The sequence below is a fragment of the Hemicordylus capensis genome, chromosome 3, assembly GCF_027244095.1.
Source record: "Hemicordylus capensis ecotype Gifberg chromosome 3, rHemCap1.1.pri, whole genome shotgun sequence".
Classification (NCBI taxonomy): Eukaryota; Metazoa; Chordata; class Lepidosauria; order Squamata; family Cordylidae; genus Hemicordylus; species Hemicordylus capensis.
The window spans coordinates 76,813,339-76,835,255 of record NC_069659.1 but is presented as its reverse complement, the minus strand read 5'-3'; the positions used below and the strand labels follow the sequence as shown (position 1 = coordinate 76,835,255).

Genomic DNA, 21,917 nt, shown 5'->3' with positions numbered 1-21,917 from the left:
CAGCACAGCCCAGGAGCGGCTCTTCCTTCAGGGAAGAGCCGCTCCTGGGCTGTGTTGCGAAGGCAGCACCAGTCTTTTAGCTCCTGAAGGGGCTGAGCGGCCCCTTCAGGAGCTACTTAGGCTGGCGCTGCGTTCGCAGCACTCAACCAGGAGCGGCTCTTTCCTGCCTCTGCAGGGAAGAGCCGCTCCTTCTGGCTGGCACTGTGAATGCAGCGCCAGCCTTTGTTTAGCTCCCGAAGAGGCCGCGCGGCCCCCACTCGGGAGCTAAACTACCGCCCCCGCATCTGACGTCAGACGTGGGGGCTGTCAGGGCTGCGAATGGCGGCTCCTGATTGGGCAGGGCCTGGGTTCTTTGAACCCATTTGCCCAATGATAGCTCCGCCCCTGGAAAGCAACATAAAGGCTATCAAAAGAAATGAAAGGTGACAACAAGGGAGGTAAAAAGAGAGTTTGAGGAACATTTAGCTAAAAGCATCAAGGGGAATAACAAAAACTTATTTAAATACAGAAGGAGGAAACCTGCCAGGGAGGCAGTTGGACCATTAGACAATGAGGGAGTGAAAGGGGTTATTAAGGAGGATATGGAGGTTGCAGAGAACCTAAATGAATTCTTTGCATCTGTCTTCACGGCAGAGGATACTGAGCATATACCTGTTCCTGAACCAGGCTTTTAAGGGATAGAGGCTAAAGAACTGAGTCAGATAGAAGTTACAAGATATGATATTCTAAACTGTCTGGAAAAATTAAAAACTAGCAAATCACTAGGGCCAGACTCTATCTGTCCAAGAGTCTTCAAAGAACTCAAATGTGAAATTGCTGACCTCCTTGCTAAAATATTTAACTTATCCCTACAATCAGGCTCTGTAGCAAATGTAACACCGATTTTCAAAAAGGGATCCAGGGGAAATCTGGGAAATTACAGGCTGGTTAGCTAAACTTCTGTTGCAGGCAAATTGATGGAAAGCATTCCATCAATGCTGGAAAGGATAAAATGGTAAAGCACATAGAACAGGAGGCATGGCTGGGGGAGAACCAGCATGGCTTATGCAAAGGGAAATCTTGCGTCACTAACCTTTTGGAATTCTTTGAGAGTGTCAACAGGTGTGTAGATAAAGGTGATCCGGTTGACATAGTATAACTGGACTTCCAAAAAGCTTCAAGCTGTTGATCAGGTGGCTGGAGGGGGATAGCACAGATGCAGTGTGAGGAATCAGGGGGGTTCTGAGTACCCCCTGGGAGCCCTTCAAGTACCCCTAGGAGTACTAGTACCCCCTTTGGGTCATCCTTGCCCGAGAGAATACAGAGTGCTGATGTCTAGCAGTCCTTGCAATAGCCTGTGGAGAGGATAGTATTAAGGAAAGATAATACATAGGAAATTTGAAAATAAATCTTTGATTGGACTATGAAGGGGAAAATACCAGCAAAAGGGCGGGGGAAGTCAGTGAAATAGATTTAGGAGCCAGAAGCCTTTAATATTATCTTGTCTAGGAACTATAAATCACAGAAAAGAGCCTGTGTATCTTATGAAGACTTCCTGACAAGTTTTGCATATGCTTATTTTCTTCTTGTGCCATCAAGGATAATGTGTGGGCAGCATGTCTCTATATCTAAGTGTTGCTGTAGCAACTGGCTGCTTACAGGCAAAAGATTTTTTGGCAATATTGTATATGTCCCCCACCCCACCCCCACCCCTGAAGGATTTGAAATAGCAAGAGTTTGGCTGTATTATCTGTTTTGGAAGCAGGAACATTGGATGGACTAGTAAAGCATGGCCCAGGAATAAAGCCAAATGGAATTTCAGCAGATTCTGGGAAGACTGCTCCACTCCTGAAGATTCCACCACACAAATCTGAGGAGCAAAACCCTGATTCTGTCCAGAGATCAACTGGAATTTGGCAATTGCCTTTATTCTTAAGTGTTTGGGTCTGTTTGTTTTTTGTTTTGGGTTTTTTTAAAAAGTTGAAATCCGTTTTAACTGTAATGGAAGCTGTCTGTTTATTTAATCAGATATATCCCAGGAGGAGTAAATGTAGACTCTGACTAGTTTCTTGCAACAATGACAAAGGGACCTCATTATAACTTATTTGTAGCAAAGTACTTTAAACTGAACAGCCAACAATTGTGGTCTCCAAAAGTAAATCTCTGCCAAGGTTGGTGAGAAATAAAATACAAGCCAAGTGGATTTGCCTTGGAGTCAGGCCAAAGATCCACCTCCACACCTTACTTTATGGCATGCTGTCACTTCCTTCTCCCATGCTCTGGAACCTGGTGGTTAGGTTAGGACTCAACAGCATATCCTTGGCCTGGCCCAGCCCTGCCTTTCCCTCTTCCTCCTCTCCTTGTGACTCTGAGGCTCAGCCCAGCCTTCACTCACCCTGACTAGCACTGAGAAAACGGTTTAAACGGCTTACACAGAAATTCACAAAGGGATTTACATACAAACAGAAATAGGATGGTTTCCTGTCTGGAAAGGGCTTACAATCTTAAGTAATATTTAACACCCCTAAATGTGTCCCCCTCATGTTTACACAGTCCTTAGGGACATATTTAGAGGTGTACAAGAGTGTTTCTAGGGGCAGGATAGTGAAAACTGCCCTCCCCACTCCTGATCTCTCAATGGGACTCTGGATTACTAAGTGCTGCAGAGGCATTATGCATGCAGCAGCAGCAGCACCCTATTAGTGAAGTCAACCAACATTTACTTTCCTTATCAATCTTTTTCCATGGTGTTGCACTTTTTCAATATATATTTTTTTAAACTAGAATTTTTTAAAAATGGGATGGTCACCACATAATGCTTGTGAACTTTCAGAGGTCTCTGGCTGGCCACTGTTAGAAATAATAGAATGTGAACTTGATAGATAGTCCAATCCAGCAAGACAAGTTCTTATTCATAGCAGTATATGGGTTTAACTCTGTATAGACTCTATGAGAGGTCTATAGAAAGGCCGAAGGTAACAGGGTATCAGTTCTCATAGTGAAGTTGGTATTGTGTTGTGTCTAGGAGACTGAGCTGTAAATCAGGACTTCCCAAGCTGATTCACTAGGTAGCCTTAGACAAGTCCCCTGCTTGCAGCCCCCGCTTTCCAGTTGTAGCATGGAAGATAATAATACATTACAGCATTGCTCTGAGGACTATATCAAGGTAATACAGGTGAAGTTCTTTGCACAGTCAACAAGCACTATATAAATATTACAAAAAGAATGACCTCCCCCAAAGTTTTTAAAATAATTTAATAATTTAAATTATTTAAAATAAAAGTATACACACACACACACACACACACACACACATACATATACACATGCACATACTTACATTCTCTCTCTCTCTCTCTCAACAGATGAGAATGATTACTTGTAAAGAATGGAAACTATGCTGTCAGAAGGGGGCAGCCTTTTCACATAAATTGTAAACAAAAGAACTTGGAAAATATCTCCTTAAATTATTCCATTCATTCAGAATCAATATGCCACCAAGAGTTGTGGAAAGGAGCTGATTGCAAACATTAAACTCAATCTACCTGATTGTTAACAGATTGCATTCTTGTTAATTCTTCCTGTTCTCAGTGGAGGTATGATTAAAACTATTCAAGAAGGTGAGAGAGAGCATTATTTTTCTTGGTTCCACTGAGAACAGTTTTCTTCCTCTTCAAGCTGAATGTAAGGACAAAGGCATTTTTAAGAGTCAGAGGTGTGCTCTTGGTATAAGGTGTTGCAGGCCCAAGTAAAGGGTGACACATCCTTCAGTGAGGGTATCATTATAAAAGCTTAACATGTCGTCTCAGTTCAAGCTAGAAGAGCTAAGAAAAAATATCATTTTACTCTTAATGTTTCATCATAAATATAATAGTCTATGTAAACTTATCCTCAAGAAAAAATTACAATAATTTTGTACCATAATTTAGGAACCATAACTAGTATAACTTGGTTCAAGGCTGTGGCATCGGCACAGAAGCTCTTTGTGGCATACAGGAAGGGTTCTAGTGCTGAGACCATCCCGGACATAAGCTTCCACTCCGAGTTGGAGAGGTCACACATGCCCAAGCCAAAATTCTTCCCCAGGTTGAGGGCTACCTCTTGCTCCAGCAGGCACTGGAGCATGAGAAGGGTGGAGTTCCATTGGTTATCTACCTCCCCAGGGATGAGATCGCAAGGGAGGTCATGCTCATGCTGTAAGGCCATGGCAAGGGACATATACCTGTCCTTCTGGCTCTGATGGAAATGGGCTGCGATCTTGCAGGATTTTTCCACAAGTGCAGCCATGGTGATGGCAGCGCCTCTTGGTGGGCGGCCATGTTCTCTGGATACTTTGGCCTCCTTGAGGCCAATGGTGTCATAGAGCAAGGTGCAGTGTGTGGGCCATACACTGTGGGCCACACACTCCATCCTCTCTACAGTCTTAGTTACATTGCAGCCATTATCTGTGACAATGAAGCCCCGCTTTAAGTTTTGGTGATCCGGCTAGCCACTCCTCGGTCTGGTGGCCATTGTCAGCCACAACCTCCTCCTTGGTGTTCACTATGTCCATTGTCTCCACATGCAAAACAACCCACTTGTTCCAAACTGAGTGGGATGGTCTGGATGCGGTGGCAGCATCACTGGATGTCCCCTCTCTCTCCAGCCCCCACCAGTGAGCAGTGAAGGACAGGAAAACAGAGTGCATTCCACTGATACTGCTCCAAAGATCAGTCGTGAAATGCATGCAGGTATGCTGGGCCCTGATTCATGCATGACACAAGCTCCCTGCATCACCTGTAAAGGGAGGGGACCACCATCTGAGTGAAGGTGGTCCTTGAGGGGATTTTGTAGCTGGGAGAGAGTGCCTGGAGTAGCTGGTGGAAGCTGGTGTTTTTTCCATCATTTGGAATGGCTGGTCATTTGTTACCATCATCTCCTCTATGAGCCGGGTCACAAGATGTGGATCAGTTGTCTGACCATGATGCCTGCAGCCCGACACCTGTGCCCACTGCTTGGCCGGCAGTGTCCTCTGCTTTAATGAAGAATCAGGTGCATGTGGTGCCTTGCCAGTGCTTACCTCAGGCACAGAGCTACACGCACTAGCACTGTCAGCAGCAGAAAGGACATGGGGTGACAGAATTAGAGGTGTTGCCACATTGATGTCATCCCCAAATGTTTCACATCCATCTCCCTGCTGACCTATGCTTTGCAGTGGATACAGGAAGCATGGATTGAGGTGCTTTGATGGGGGCAGCTCTACTGGGGCTGTTGGCTGCCTACAGCCACCACCCACCCCACTGCTCTCTGCCTGGAAGGCCCAGGATGAGGAGGGTCCACCTCCACAGCAGCAGACCTCTTCTCAGAGTCTGACCCAGTCCCAGAGGACTTGGTCCCAAACTGGACAACTTGGATGGCAGGAGCCTCACAGAGTGGTGAGATGAATGTTGGGTATGGGGATGAGAGAGAGGGACAGTCTGGCTGCACTAGCAGCTGTCAAGCCCAAGCCCTCCACCCCTGCCACGGAAACATCCGCTTCCCTGGCAGTGGAGTGCACCCCCTCAGCACTGCCAGGTGTCAGAGGCAGAGGCAGCTCTGGCAGTGCAGCAGGACCAGCAGGCTCCTCCAAGTAGGAGAGCCTGCACACCACCTTGCTGGGGGCAAAGAATTGGAGAATGGACAGATACAGCACCCTATCCTACCTTTTCTGCCTTCCTGTCCCCTACCTCCTCCGCCAGCGTGTTGAGAGGGAGGGATCCCTCTGTGTGCCACTTTGGACTGAAACTTATCCAGGACCTGATTGTCAGAAACCCCTGCCTTCCCTTCCCCCCCACCTCCCTCACCGGCTTAATTTAAAAATAAATTTAAAAAACCTAGTACCCTGCACAAAATCCATCTATACCATTCAACACACAATACAGAAATACAATAAAACTAATACAATATACCTCCCCCCAAACCCACCAGGAGGCCCTATTTAGACCAAAAACTTAGGGATAAAGGGGTGTTGGACCTTCCCACTGGCCGTGGGCAGGCCTGAGTACTCACCCAGTTGAGGGGCCAAGAAGATGGAGGCAATACAGTCCCTGGGTACAGGCAAAGTTAGCTGGGACCCTACACAGCTGGGTACACACACTCTACATTGCAGAGGTTAGTCAGAAACTTAATAGCTGTCTCCCCTTACGGCTGTCCTGCCAGCTCTTTTATCTCGGGGAGCACTGCCAACAACCCACATAGCCTTACCTTGCTCCTCTGCAATACCAGGTCGGTTCAAAATAAACCTGAACTCATCCATGATTTGATTATGGATGAAGGGGCTGACCTGGTGTGTATTACCAAGACTTGGTTGGGGGAGGCTAATGTCCCAGTCTGGTCCCAGCTTCTTCCTCCAGGATATTCTGTAGAGGAGCGGGTGAAGGGATGTGGGCAGGGAGATGGAGTGGCTGTGGTCTATAAGGATAACATCTCCCTTACCAGGGTCCCTGTTAGGGTATCGTACCATATTGAATGTGTGTACTTGAGTTTGGGGACCAGGAATAGATTGGGACTTCTGTTGGTGGTATTGCCCCACTGCCCAACGGAATCCCTTACTGAGCTCACAGACTTGGTTGCAGGACTTGCGTTGGACTCTCCCAGACTTTTGGTCATGGGGGACTTCAATGTTCATTTCAAGACCAATCTGTCCGGGGTAGCTCAGGAGTTCATAGCGGCCATGACAACTATGGGCCTATCCCAAGTGGTCTCTGGACCGACGCATATTGCAGGTCACACGCTTGATCTGGTCTTTTACTCTGAACAGGGTGGTGTTCCATGGGTGGGGACTCCTACGATCTCCCCATTGTCATGGACAGACCACCATCTGGTTAAGGTTGGACTTACAACCACTTTCCATCTCTGCAGGAGCGAGGTGCCTATTAGAATGGTCCACCCAAAGAGGTTATTGGATCCAATAGGATTCCAAGAAGCCTTGGAGGGATTTAATGTTGGCTCTGCCAGTGATCCTGTTGATGGTCTGGTTGAGAATTGAAACAACTTGCTCTCCAGGGCAGTAGACAGGATTGCTCCTAAGCGTCCCCTCCGACCTGCTTCAAAATCGTCCCCTTGGTATCCGGAAGACTGCAGCGGCTGAAGCAGCAAGGTAGGTGGCTGGAGTGCAAGTGGAGAAAGACTCGACTTGAATCTGACAGATTATGTCATAGAGCACATTTAAATATCTATGCTCAGGTGATACGTGTGGCAAAGAAGCGGTTCTTTTCTACCCATATTGCTTCCACGAACTCACATCCGGCAGAGTTGTTCAGGGTTGTGAGGGGAATAGTATCTGCCCCTCTCCCTTGAAACAGGATTTGGAGTCATCAGTTATCTGGTGTGATGTGTTTAAAGAATTTATCGCAGATAAAATCTCTCGGATTAGGGCCGACTTAGATGGAGACTCCACAATTAATTCAATGTCTGAACTGGAGGTGTCTGACAACTCCTCTTATGTGGTTCAACTGGATCGGTTTCAGTTTGTGACTCCTGAGGATGTGGACAAGTTGCTTGGATCAGTGAGGCCTACCACTTGTTCTCTTGACCCTTGTCCAACATAGCTTGTTCGATCTAGCAGGGAGGCTGTTGTAGGAGGCCTGGTGGAAATCCTAAATGCTTCTCTGAGGGAGGGCAGGATGCCTCCTTGACTTAAGGAGGCAATCGTTAGACCTTTTTTAAAGAAGCCTACATTAGATCCTTCAGAGTTGAGCAACTCTAGGCCTGTCTCCAACCTCCCATGGCTGGGCAAGATAATAGAGAGGGTGGTGGCCTCTCAGCTCCAGGCAGTCTTGGAGGAAACGGATTATCTAGACACATTTCTAACTGGCTTCCGGGGTGGAGACTGCCTTGGTCGGCCTGATGGATGATTTCCAGTTGGGACTTGACAGAGGAAGTGTGACTCTGTTGGTCCTTTTGGACCTCTTGGAGGCTTTCAATAGTATCCTTCTGGAACATCTGAGGGGGTTGGGGGTGGGAGGCACTGTTTTGCAGTGGTTCTGCTCCTACCTCTCAGACAGATTCCAGATGGTGTCGATTGAAGACTGTTGCTCTTCAAAATCTGAACTTAAGTATGGTGTCCCTCAAGGCTCCGTACTCTCTCCAATACTTTTCAACATCTACATGAAACTCTCGAGATCAGTGACCTCAGAACAGTGGTACATTTGTTAGTAACCTCCAGACTGGACTTCTGTAATGCGCTCTAAGTGAGGCTGCCTTTGTACATAGTCCGGAAACTTCACTTGGTTCAGAATGTGGCAACCAGGTTGGTCTCCGGGCCATCTCGGAGAGACCACATTACTCCCTTTTTGATTGAGCTACACTGGCTGCCAATAGGTTTCTTGGCAGAATACAAAGTGCTAGTTATAACTTATAAAGCCCTAAACAGCTTAGGCCCTGAGTAATTAAGAAAACGTCTTCTTCGTTATGTGCCCCACTGCCCACTGAGGTAACTTGAGGAGGTCCGTCTCCAGTTACCACTAGCTCGTCTGGTGGTCACACAGAGAAGGGCCTTCTCGATTGCTGCCCTGAGATTGTGGAATGCGCTCCCTGCTGAGATATGATCCTCTCCATCTCTGACTATTTTTAAAAAATGTCTGAAGACCCAACTCTTCACCCAAGCCTTTTCAGCTTTTTAAATTTGTAGGTTTTAATTTTATGCTGTTTTTAATTTGTTAAACTGTTTTAACCTTTTATATTTGTTTTAATTGTTTTTATGTCATTATTAACCACCCAGAAACGAAAGTTTGGGCGGTATATAAGTTAAATAAATAAATAAAAATAAATCTCAGTTCCTTTCTTGCCATGCTTGCAGCTTTTATGGGTGTTCTTTTTTGTGCTGGCACTTCCATGTTTTGAGTTTTATGTGGAGTTTATATATGTATCTTATAGGACATAATTATTTAGAATGAACTATTTCATGGTAGCAAAGGCAAACTGGATTAGGCCTATTAAACTCTGAGTGCTGGAGAGGACTTTGCTGTTCAAAATGCTTTGGAATGGGTATCTGTGACTGATAACAGGGTTTGCTAATACAGGGATATTTTCCAAAGGGTGCAGAGAACACTGTGAATTTTCAAATAATTAAGCCATCTAAAAGAAGAAAGCGCATAGTAGGTTAGTAGGTATTGTGATAAGGGATTAAACAAATGGGTAGGAACAAGCCCTTGCTGGTATTCAAGTTGCAATGTCAACAAGACTGGCATTTAGCTTCACAGAGAGATTATGTTGACATCAAATAAAAATCTGAAACCAATGAAGGGAAAAAATCCATAATCATTTACAATCCTAGACTACAATGCTAATGAAACTTTGAAAACTCAATCCGTCTTTTTTATAAAAAATAAAGCTCCATCCATAGCCTTTCTCATTATCTACAATGCCATAAACATTAGACACAATTTATATTTCATGGAAGACTTTTAAAAAGAGACTGTGCTTTGCAGCATACAAATTATTACAAAAAAGGACACAAGACAGATAACAAGTCACTTAGAGTGATTCTCAGGATGAAGATTCATCTTTTTGCCTACAGCATTAGTGCATTACAGTTTGGCATTTCTAAAATATAGCTGTAAAGATTCCTGCAAATCCACTAATTAGTATGGCTCCGCCCACCCCCCTTAGATGTCATTAACCTATATCTTGTAGGCATGTATGTCCATTTTTTAACTTTTCTGCAATGGTTCCTAATTTTATAATTCATGGATTTCCTACAGCATGAAGACAATTATAGTTTGTGTAAGTATTAAGAAATATGCATAATGTATACCAGGCTTCCCCAAACTGTGGCCCTCCAGATTTTGCTGAACTACAACTCCCAGCATCCCTAGCCACAATTTATTGTGGCTGGGTATCCTGGGAGTTGTAGTTCAGCAACATCTGGAGGGCCGCAGTTTGGGGAAGCCTGAATACGGATGGATATTGTTGAATGGATTTATTCATGAATCATGTATGATCTTGCCCTGAAATACAAATATCTCCAAAATTGCTCACCAGTAGTTTAATATTGTATTATGTATTGTATGTCAGAGGTGTGCAATGGATGACTCAGGTCTATGTGTCAAATGGTTAACACTCCACAGTGCACAGCTGAAGGTCAAGGCACATGTTATATTTATCATGGAGAGGCTGCAGAAAGAGAAGAGCATACTGGTTCCCCAGGATCCAATATTCCATGCCACAACTGTACGTACACTCACAGAATTTGCCACATAAGTTGCTGTTCAACACATATGGCAACTCTCACTACAATTGCAGTGATCGTGTGGTAAGTCATGGTGTAGTTTTCATCATGTCATGGGGCAGGAAAGCTAGTTGGGACAGGAGAGCTGGTCTTGTGGTAACAAGCATGAATTGTCTGATTTGCTAAGCAGGGTGCACCTTGGTTTGCATTTTAATGGGAGACTACATATGTGAGCACTGTATTTGGAAACATTTGTTGAAAAGCTATATAGATACAGTGAGGGAAATAAGTATTTGATCCCCTGCTGATTTTGTCCATTTGCCCTCTGACACAGAAATGACCAGGCTATAATTGGAATGGTAGGTTTATTGTAGCTGTGAGAGACAGAATAAGGACAAACAAACCCTCAAAAGCCCAGTGCCCAAAAATCAGCGATGGATTTGCATTGTAGTGAGGGAAATAAGTATTCAATCCCTTCACAAAAGATGTCTTAGTACTTGGTGGCAAAACCCTTGTTGGCAATCACAGAGGTCAGACGTTTCTTGTAGCTGGCCACCAGGTTTGCACACAACCCAGGAGGGATGTTGTCCCACTCGTCTTTGCAGATCCTCTCCAAGTCAGAAAGGTTTCGAGGCTGATGTTTGGCAACCCGAACCTTCAGCTCCCTCCACAGATTTTCTATGGGATTAAGGTCTGAAGACTGGCTGGGCCACTCCAGGACCTTCATGTGCTTCTTCTTGAGCCTCTCCTTTGTTGCCTTGGCTGTGTGCTTTGGGTCATTGTCATGCTGGAATACCCATCCACAACCCATTCTCAATGCCCTGGCTGAGGGAAGGAGGTGCTCACCCAAGATCTGACGGTACATGGTCCCGTCCATCGTCCCTTCGATGCAGTGAAGGTGTCCTGTCCCCTTAGCAGAAAAACACCCCCAAAGCGTAATGTGTCCACCTCCATGTTTGACGGTGGGGATGGTGTTCTTGGGCTCATAGGCAGCATTCCTCCTCCTCCACACACGGCGAGTTGAGTTGATGCCAAAGAGCTCGATTTTGGTCTCATCTGACCACAACACTTTCGCCCAGTTCTCCTCTGGATCATTCAGATGTGCATTGGCAAACTGCAGACGGGCCTGTACATGTGCTGCCTTGAGCAGGGGAACCTTGTGGGCACTGCAAGATTTCAGTCCTTCACGGCATAGTGTGTTACCAATTGTTTTCTTGGTGACTATGGTTCCAGCTGCCCTGAGATCATTGACAAGTTCCCCCCGTGTAGTTCTGGGCTGCTTTGTCACCGTTCTCATGATCATTGCAACTCCACAAGGTGAGATCTTGCATGGAGCCCCAGACTGAGGGAGATTGACAGTTATTTTGTGTTTCTTCCATTTGCGAGTTCTCGTGCCAACTGTAGTCACCTTCTCACCAAGCTGCTTGGCGATAGTCTTGTAGCCCAGTCCAGCCTTGTGCAGGTCTACAACCTTGTCCCTGACATCCTTCAACAGCTCTTTGGTCTTGGGCATGGTGGTGAGTTTGGAAGCTGAGTGATTGCTTGCTTCTATGGACAGGTGTCTTTTATACAGGTACTGTAACAAGCTGGGATTAGGAGCACTCCCTTACAGAGGGTGTTCCTCATCTCAGCTCGTTACCTGCATATAGTGAAAAGACACCTGGGAGCCTGAAATCTTGCTGGTTGATAGGGGATCGAATACTTATTTCCCTCACTACAATGCAAATCCATCGCTGACTTTTGGGCACTGGGCTTTTGAGGGTTTGTTTGTTGTTATTCTGTCTCTCACAGCTACAATAAACCTACCATTCCAATTATAGCCTGGTCATTTCTGTGTCAGAGGGCAAACGGACAAAATCAGCAGGGGATCAAATACTTATTTCCCTCACTGTAGATAGATAGATAGTTGTTGCTGTTGTAAGATTTTCCTTTAGGCAATGAGGGCTGCTCTAGGAAGAGTATCTGCATGCTTGCATTCTCCAGGTTGTCTCCCTGGCATCTCCAAGACAGGGCCTGTAAACTTGGAGAAGTCACTGACAGACTGTGTAGAAATACTGAGCTAGATGAACCAATAGGCTGATTCGGTATAAGTCAGCTTCTTATGTTCCTTATGTTCCTATTCTCCATGGGAAGCTTGTTTCCACAGCTACATGGAGTGTAATGGCCATGCCAGCCCCGAGTGTTCATATTCAAAGAAAGTTAGTAGTGTTCCAAATCCCACCATCAGTAATATCAAGGGTTTTTAAGAACCATCGCAAGATTTTATAGGCAGTATAGTATCTGTTATCATATCTCTGTTAATATATCTGAAGGCATGCCCCACCAACATCCAGTGGGTCATTATATACCGTATTTTTCGGACCATAAGACGCACCTGACCATAAGACGCACCCAGTTTTTACCACCCACCCAACCGCCCAACACAAGAAAGCCACCCCCCACACTCCGATGACGGGCTGAATTGGCCCAAACTACTGCTGTGGCTGCCGCCGCCGCCCACCCACCCAGCCGCCCAACACAAGAAAGCCACCCCCCACACTCCGATGACGGGCCGAATCGGCCCAAACTACAGCCACCGCCGAAGACGACCACCCACCCAACTGCCCAACACAAGAAAGCCACCCCCCACACTCCGATGACGGGACGAATCGGCCCAAACTACAGCCGCTGCCGCCGAAGACGACCACCCACCCAACCACCCAACACAAGAAAGCCACCCCCCACACTCCGATGACGGGCCGAATCAGCCCAAGCTACAGCCGCTGCCGCCGCGGCTGCCCTCCCGCCTTCCCTCCCAGCCGCCCGCCCGCCCGCTTTCCCTCCCTCCCAGCCGCCCGCCCGAGTCCTCACCATAAGAGAGAGGTTGTTCAAATAAGTTGTTCAAATAAGAGAGGAGCTCACAAACAGAGCTCCTCTCTCTGCAAAGTCTCGGCCCCAACTGGGGCTTTGGGCGCAAAGGACGCAGGCGTCCTTTGCGCCCAAAGCCCCAGTTGGGGCAGAGACTTTGCAGAGAGAGGAGCTCTGTTTGCGAGCTCCTCTCTTATTTGAACAACTTATTTGAACAACCTCTCACTTATGGTGAGGACTCGGGCGGGCGGCTGGGAGGGAAGGCGGGTGGGCGGTCGGCTGGGAGGGAAGGCGGGCGGGCGGCGGCGGTAGCTTCGGCGGATTTGGCCCCCAATCCGGTTGCGGGGGGGCGCCGGGGGCGGCTGGTGCATTCGGACCATAAGACGCACCTTCATCCCCCCCCTTTTTTTGGGGGGGAAGTGCGTCTTATGGTCCGAAAAATACGGGAACCTCCCTGCTACCACCAATCGAAGTATACCTAATCATCCGTATGAATTTCCTCCCATGTGATAGGTGGTGTTTTGGCATAGCCATGGTATTATACAGAAAGAGATTTAATACTGCTGATGTAATAGCAGTAATTTATTAAAGGAATATATAAAAAGGTTAAATATTTATGCAGGGTGATCTGAAAATAAGAGCTTTTAAAGGAAATAAACAGTGCCAGTCTTAAGGGTTTATCTAATGTGATGGGTTTAGTCCCAATCCCTACCAAAACCTTGGTCCAGATTTCTTTTCTCCACCCCAATATCACTTGGTTGTATCAGACGACAGCCCACTGTGGTAAGGTCAGGAACTAGAGGTGTGCACGATCTGTGATTCGAGCACTGATTCGGCACCACAGGTAGGAGAGCGAGGAGTGAGAGTTTTAAGAAAGAGAAGAGCAGGTCCCTCTGCTGCCCCATATAGCTCCCCACTGGGGCGGCACTCATCCAAGTACCCATATGGCGCCAACATGAACATGGTGCCCATGCAGTCACTCATGGCGCCCACACACGCATGTATGCATTGGCACCGCGTGGGGACACTTGGGACCAGTGCCACCGCAGCAGGAAGTGCGGTGGTAGAGAGCAAGTAAGGATCTGCTCTCCTTTTTTTTTTTTTTTTAAAAAAAGCTCCCCCTCCCCTCCCCATGGTACTGAATTGGTCTGAACCTCATCCAAACTGGTTCAGTGCTGAATCAGTGCTCAAACTGCAGTTCATGCAAACCCTATCAGGAACATGATGAGAGTGTGTCCACCTCATGTCACCAGAGAATGTCCCTATGTGCTCTCAGAACATCACTTAATCACTAATTGTGTGTGGCAGGGGGGTGGGGTTATTTGAATAACCTCTCTCTTCCCCACCTTATCTACTTCACGCTGGCAGCTGCCTTCCTTCCCATCATTATCAGGGTTGCCCAAATACCATATATTTGCATCGTGCCTCTGCCCTGTAAACATAAACTTTTTACTTATTTTTCAAAAGTCTTTGCCTCTGAGTGTTTGCCCTCTGCAATCTGTACATTATTCACACTTCTGGATCTTCAGGAGGTTCCAAGGATTTTAGGGAACTCTGGCTCTGAAGGTGCTGTACTTTTGGGAGACTCCAGTTCTAGTGTTCTTTCAGGCTCTGGGCCCAATGTCAGGATTCAAGGTCCAGGACTGGGTCTAGTTCTGGTTCCGCCTCTTCAGGGTCAGACTCAAAGTCAGTACTCAGGGTAGGGTTATGTCACCCACAAAAGGCCCCCAGCAAGGAAAACTTTGCCAAAATTGCTGAGGGTGAAAAAATTTGGCTTAGCAGCAGAATAAATGCTGAGCCTTGTAGCTATGTGTATCAGTATAAATTCATGAAATTTTCAAAACGTGCATGATTGAGTAGTTATGAGTTCCCCCCACTCTTTCTAATATGCGTTTGTTCTCTCTGTGGTTGCCATGAGTTAATTGGTGTTTATTATATAGTTTCCTACTAATCATATGCTTGTCTAATTGTCAAGTTTATGTTTTTAATATCTGGTATGTGTCTATTCTGAAGCTCTTTATTAATTTTTCCAATATGTTTTGAAAGAGTAATACTCTGGAGATTGTCCTTATAATTACTGATGGAATCTTTTAGCTTGCTAGAGATGGCACAATCATTCCCCCCACCAAACGTATTTGCAACTTGGAATAAAAATGACAAGCTGTTATTGAGAGGAAGCATTTATGGCTATGATCCAGAAAGGCAGGTACATAGTAGAAAGCATATCTGGCCATGGAAAGTCTCTGTACTGCATAGCTCTGTGACTTCTTACATATCCAACAATGCTATGAGTTAATTTGCACAAAGCTGAATTAGTCTAATGAGTGAGCAGCTGGATGGAGAGTCAGACCAAGATGGATCAGATCAAGACAAGTTGGTGCCTGCAGTAATATTACAAAAGGCAGACACAAACATACAAATTAACTTGGGGACAAGCCACTAAAATTTTGTCCTGTACAAGCTTCATTGGTACAGTTGCCTCCACACAGCCAGAATGAAGAAACAAGACAGTGAATGGATTGGACACAGTTTTATTGATGCTTCACGGCTTATCTGCAACATTTTTAATTTCTCAAAGTCAACCATCTGTAACTTCCTACTAAGGTTTTATTTGCTACTAAGGTTCATCTGGACATGCCAGCCTTGGATAAATTACCCCACCCTGGCTCTAAGCATCTAATCAGTGACATAATTGTCTTTGCTCTTCACTGCAAACACCTCTGAAAGATGTGCAGGGGACGAACTGTTGGTTCATCAGGCCCTGGGCCAATAGTCTTACAGTAAGTTTCGGGTCCCTCAAGCTGGTTAGCCTGGTTTGGGTAGTCATACTTTTTACCTCTCCAATGCCTTAGGGTGCTCAATACATCTCTCTTTCTCTGGAACCTGCACTGAAGTCGCCATTATTATCCATTTGGGGAAAACTTCAGGGCTAATGAAGCCTACTTCAGGGCTAATGAGCCCCTGGTGGCACAGTGGTAAAACTGCCGCCCTGTAACCAGAAGGTTACAAGTTCAATCCTGACCAGGGGCTCAAGGTTGACTCAGCCTTCCATCCTTCCGAGGTCGGTAAAATGAGTACCCAGAATGTTGGGGGCAATATGCTAAATCATTGTAAACCGCTTAGAGAGCTCCGGCTATAGAGCGGTATATAAATGTAAGTGCTATTGCTATTGCTATTGCTATTTTTTAAATGAATCAGAGCAGATAATGAAGAAAAAATCCCTTCCTGTAACCAGTTTCAGAACAGGAACTCAAAATTCCTACTCAGTTGCATTGACATTGCAACACCTAATCCTACAGTGCCAGAAAGTGAGTGGGTGGGTTGCTACTCTGGCTGCAGCCTGCCAGTTGAAGGAAATGTGAGCAGCAGCTTAAACTTGCACAGCCATGCCCACTTTCCCCTAATTGGCCAGGCTACTGACACAAGGCAGCTGGCTAATTCTACTTCTTCTGCCCAATCCTTTTAAGGATGGAGGCAAAACAGTCATTACCTCTCCACTCAAGGCAGGCTGAGGTGTGCTGTAACTCTGTCACATAGCTCTTATTTGTTTTCCTGCAGTGGGCACAGAAGTATTGTGGCCATCCCAGGCACAATACTTGACAGATTGTGCTCCAGCAATCATATCTGTGTGTCTTGCATGTACTGCCTTTGGAGGCACTCGGAATCTGATAAGGCTGCCTTCATAGTAGCATCTGTGATTTAGACGCTCTATGTAAGGATTATAAAAGATAGGATTCTTTAAGATGATAACGTATTCAAAACAATAAAGCAGATCTATAGTAAATTATGTGGTTTCCAAAGGTAGAAGGCTATAGCAATCTCCCACAGTTAAAATAAGCATCTGCACAAAACCTTGCAATAAAGTAGTCACCCATGTTTATATTTTAAATTTTGTGAAGCATACGGTAATTTTAATCCCCTGCACATGGTGCATTGAAGAGTTTTTAATACCTTTATTTTTTTTAACTTTCATTCTTCAAAGCAATTCCTCTGTTATTAAAAGTCTGTTGCTTATAAAAAGTGGAAGATTTACAAAATATAAAACAAATGCCAAGAGTCTAATCATTATAATCAGTTTTCTTTGCACTCAGGTGTTAAAATTGCCAGGGCAAGTGATGGTTATCTTTGATTACAGTCACCTCCATTAAGAATTCATAAAGAATTCTTTTTAATAAGCCTGACTGAATTAAGTAGGCATTTACAAGTAAATTGTAAATTGCATCTGATTTGGTTTCTTTGTAAAAAATCTTTTCCCCCTGAACAATCAAAAGAATGGTTATATTTAGAGAATTAAATGGAAAAATCAAAAGCATAGGTCAAAATCTGAGATCAAACATGAAATCACTTTTGAGACTATAAGGAACTAATTCAAAATTCCTATGGCAGTTTCTTCCAAGAAGAATAGTACAATAAAATAATTAAACCAACAAAGAACAGTAGTAAACTAAGCCACTTAGAAACCTACATTGAATTATTCTGTCAATCTAAACACTTTGATAAAATGAGTATTACTTATGACAAACATAAACCTCTCATTTTTATATTTATTTATTAAGATCTTTTTATCCAACTCCTCCAGTACAATACTGTTCTGGACAGCGCACAAAAACAATAAACCCCTTCCAAACCAGAATGGCTTGCAGATACTGGTTCAGGACATCAACTGCCTCCCTGGTATCAACAGATTTAAATGATAGGTGGAGCCAGTAGTCATCATTGCATAGTGGGACAACTACAAATAATGCCCTACTTCTTGCATATGACAATCTTATTTTCTAAATAGAAGGAACCTGGAACAAGACTCTAGGTGATGATCTAAGGTCAGTGGACCCATATGGAAAGAGGACATCTAAGATACCATACCCTAGTCCATAAACAGCTCAGCCTTATATATTATTTGTCTTTTTATGGTGTGTGTGTGTGTGTGTTTGGTGTATTTTATGATTTTTATAGTATAACCAATTTTAAGGTTTTAAATGTGATTTTTATGGAGTTCTATGGTATTTTATTATAACTTTTGTAAAAAACCTTGGGATAGCTTATGAAAGACTGTATAAAAATTGAACAAACAAATAGAAGAAATAACCAATGTATTCAGTTGGCCTGCTTCAAGGTAAATGTGCATCGTATTGCAATCAAAGGGTGTTTAAAATAATAACTAGCACCTTAAATTAGCATGCTGTGCATTGACACCACAGAGCATGCTGTACACTAACATGCAAGGTATTGGCACCACAGAGGCTTGAGGTCTCTCTGTATAGACCTTGGTAGGGATGTGCGAGCCAGATGTTAGCCCGGTTTGGCTCGAATCCAGACTGGATTTGAGCCTCCTTGAGAAGCTCAGGCTTGGACTCATTTGAGCTTGGCCAGTTCTGTTCCGTTCTGTTTGCCCATTGAGGCAGCTCACGGGCCAGCTTAGGAGTATACCTCCTTTCTTCAAGGAAATGATGCACAATTTTGGGAGGGGGCACTTTCTTTTATTTTCCTGAATGTAGTATTGAGGGAAAGTATGAAAGCCTGGATGTAAAGTACAAAATAATTCTATGAGGTTATTTTATTTATTTATTTTTATTTATTTTTGCATTTCGTTAAAAGACAACCCCAAGGCGGTTACAAAAGTTAAAACATACAATAAAAAGACAATAAAAACATCAAGCTAAAAAGTATAAAAACATATAAAAACAGGCATAAAAACAATACAACAGATAAAAACACACAGAAGCAGCAGTAAAAACGATTATGTAAAAGCCTGGGTAAAAAGCCAAGTCTTTACAAGCTTTCTAAAAGCCGTGATGGAGTCCGAGGAACGAATGGCCACTGGGAGAGCATTCCAGAGTCTAGGAGCAGCAACAGAGAAGGCCCTGTCCCGAGTGCACGACAGCCGGGCCTCTCTCATTGTCGGCACCCGGAGCAGGGCCCCCTCAGATGTCCTTGTCAAGCGGGCAGCAACCCTTGGGAGCAGGCGGTCCCTCATATACCCCGGGCCCAAACCGTTAAGGGCTTTAAAGGTCAAAACCAGCACCTTGAATTGGACCTGGAAATGAACCGGCAGCCAGTGCAGCTCTTTCAAAATGGGGGTGATGTGTTCCCAATGGGCAGCTCCGGATAAAACCCTCGCTGCCGCGTTTTGCACTAGCTGCAGTTTTCGGATATTCTTCAAGGGCAGCCCCACGTAGAGCACGTTACAGTAATCCAACCGCGACGTGACTAAGGCATGGGTAACCGTGGCCAGATCTGCCTTCTTGAGAAAGGGACACAGTTGGTGCACTAGCCAAAGCCGTGCAAAGGCACCCCTGGCCACCGCCTCCACCTGAGCTTCCAAAAGCAGAGCCGGGTCCAGTAGTACCCCCAAGCTGCGTACTTGCTCCTTCAAGGGGAGTGCAACCCCATCCAGAGCCGGTAAAATCTCCTCATCCCGATTGGCTCTTTCTGACCAACAGTACCTCCGTCTTATCCGGATTCAATTTCAGTTTGTTAGCCCACATCCACCCCATCACGGCCTCCAGCCCCCGATTCAGGACATCCACCGCCTCCCTAGGATCAGATGATAAGGAGAAATAGAGCTGAGTGTCATCCGCATATTGCTGACAACTCAGTCCAAATCCCTGGATGACCTCTCCCAGCGGCTTCATGTAGATGTTAAACAGCATGGGGGACAAGACCGATCCCTGCGGGACCCCACAGGCCAACGGCCACGGGGCCGAGCAGTAGTCCCCCAGCACCACCTTCTGGGCCCTCTCCCCAAGAAAGGACCGGAACCACTGCAACACAGTGCCTCCGATTCCCATACTCGAGAGGCGGCCCAGAAGGATACCATGGTCGATGGTATCGAACGCCGCCGAGAGGTCCAGCAGAACCAACAGGGACGCACTCCCCATGTCTAGTTCCCGGCGTAGGTCATCCACTAGAGCGACTCAGTCCCATACCCGGGGTGGAAGCCAGATTGAAAAGGGTCCAGATAATCCATATCATCCAAGACCCTCTGCAGCTGGGATGCCACCACATGCTCCATCACCTTGCCCAAAAAGGGAAGGTTAGACACAGGTCTATAGTTATCCAGGTTGGAGGGATCAAGGGAGGGCTTTTTAAATAGTGGTCTTAACACCACCTCCTTGAGGCACGATGGCATCCTGCCCTCCCTTAATGAAGCATTAACGATCACCTCCAGCCATTTGCCTGTCCCCTCCCTGGCAGCTTTTATTAGCCATGAAGGGCAAGGGTCAAGAGTGCACGAAGTTGCCCGCACACTGCCCAGGATCTTGTCCACATCCTCAGGCTGCACCAACCGAAAAGAATCCAACACAACGGGGCCAGATGGTACCAAAGGCACGTCTGCTAGAACTGCCAAAACTCTGGAGTCCAGGTCAGCATGGATGTGAGCGACTTTATCTGCAAAGTGACAGGCAAACTGATCACAAAGAGCTGTAGATGACTCCTCCCCCATTGTCTGGGGGGATGTGTGGAGCAAGGTTTTTACCACACACTTATAAAATTAGTGTACAATGCAAAAGGATTCTCTTGGTGCAGAGAGGGGAAGATTAGGGTTTCTTCTATCCTGTGCAGATTTAATAAACCCCAAGGGCTGAGTTTAAAATTAAAAATAGACCTATCTCATCCAGTTGTTAACCAGTGCCAGTTTTCTAGAGATGAATTGTCAACTGAAGGCTAAGTTGAGCTAAAACAGGGTGGATGGTTATTTATTTTGTTTGTTTCCACCATTTATATCTCACCTTAAAAAAAAAAATGTTCAGAGTGGGCAATAACAAAATATTATGCAAAGATTAAAATACAGATTTTTTAAAAATGAAACAGTAGTATTAAAACCAAACCTTACTCCAACTGATTAAAACAATGAGCCCTTTCTCATGATCATGAGAAAGGGCTCAAAGAGACGAGAGCAGGAAGACTTCAAAAGCTTACCTCCCCGGCAGATGATCCATTACCGCAGATGATCCATCCCCGCAGATCGCACACCCAGACAATCCTCTGCAGCTGCCAGCAGCAGAGAGGTTTGGGGGCTCCCAAAAGTCCCCGCACACAGGAGAAACCAGGCTGGGCTTCCTTTGCTCGGATTTGCCTGTGTGTGAGAACAGCCTTTAAAAGCCTCAAATAATAAAAAGATCTTCAATGCTTAGAAACAGCTTGATGGATCTTTCCAGAGAGATCATTCTAAAACTGTGGTACTACCACGGAAAAGGCCCTTTCTTTTTTGGTTGCTAGATAAATGTCAGTTAGAAATGAGAGCAGAGAGCAGAGCCTCTAAAGATGAAATAAAGGTTCATATTAAAGATAGTTTCCCAGTGACAAGCTTAACCTTCTCTACTTACATCTTAGATGCTACAGGTATAACACAGTCCTAGCACAGTCAGACTGATTTTTCCCCAGGACTTCCTTCAAAGCCATGGCATCAGATATAATCGATCTTTCACATATATAATTGCTTTTTCTCAATTATGTTCGCTCCCCTACAGACACTTAACAGGGAGCTGTGCTGGAAGTGGAATTTACCATAAATGGTTTATGTAATACTAGTTTAACAGGAGAACTTTATTACGAGCCTGCGATTATTCAGGCCATTCACACAGACCTCACTTTGGAGGGAAACTCTTCCAGAGTAACAATAGAACAGAACAGCTAAGACAAGATACAGAACCTTGCTAAATAGTAAAGCATGGAACAGCACCACCTATTGGCCAGTGGTGTTAATTTTACGGTCATTACAACTTCCACCCCCTAAAGCAGTGTTTCTCAACGTTTTTGGAGTCATGGACCGGTACATTATTCAATGAGCCCCTGGTGGCGCAGTGGTAAAACTGCCGCCCTGTAACCAGAAGGTTACAAGTTCGATCCTGACCAGGGGCTCAAGGTTGACTCAGCCTTCCATCCTTCCGAGGTCGGTAAA

The 21,917-nt window shown here is 45.3% G+C and overlaps 1 long non-coding RNA gene across 1 annotated transcript; it reads right to left on the bottom strand.

The window, feature by feature from the left end:
• Positions 1-5,768: 5,768 nt before the first annotated feature.
• On the bottom strand, positions 5,769-21,582 carry LOC128351833 (uncharacterized). The gene is made up of 3 exons (XR_008320066.1): positions 21,343-21,582; positions 20,936-21,092; positions 5,769-7,104 (listed from the first exon to the last, which is right to left on the bottom strand). It is a non-coding gene; the product is annotated as an uncharacterized LOC128351833 (long non-coding RNA).
• Between the last annotated feature and the right edge of the window lie 335 nt (positions 21,583-21,917).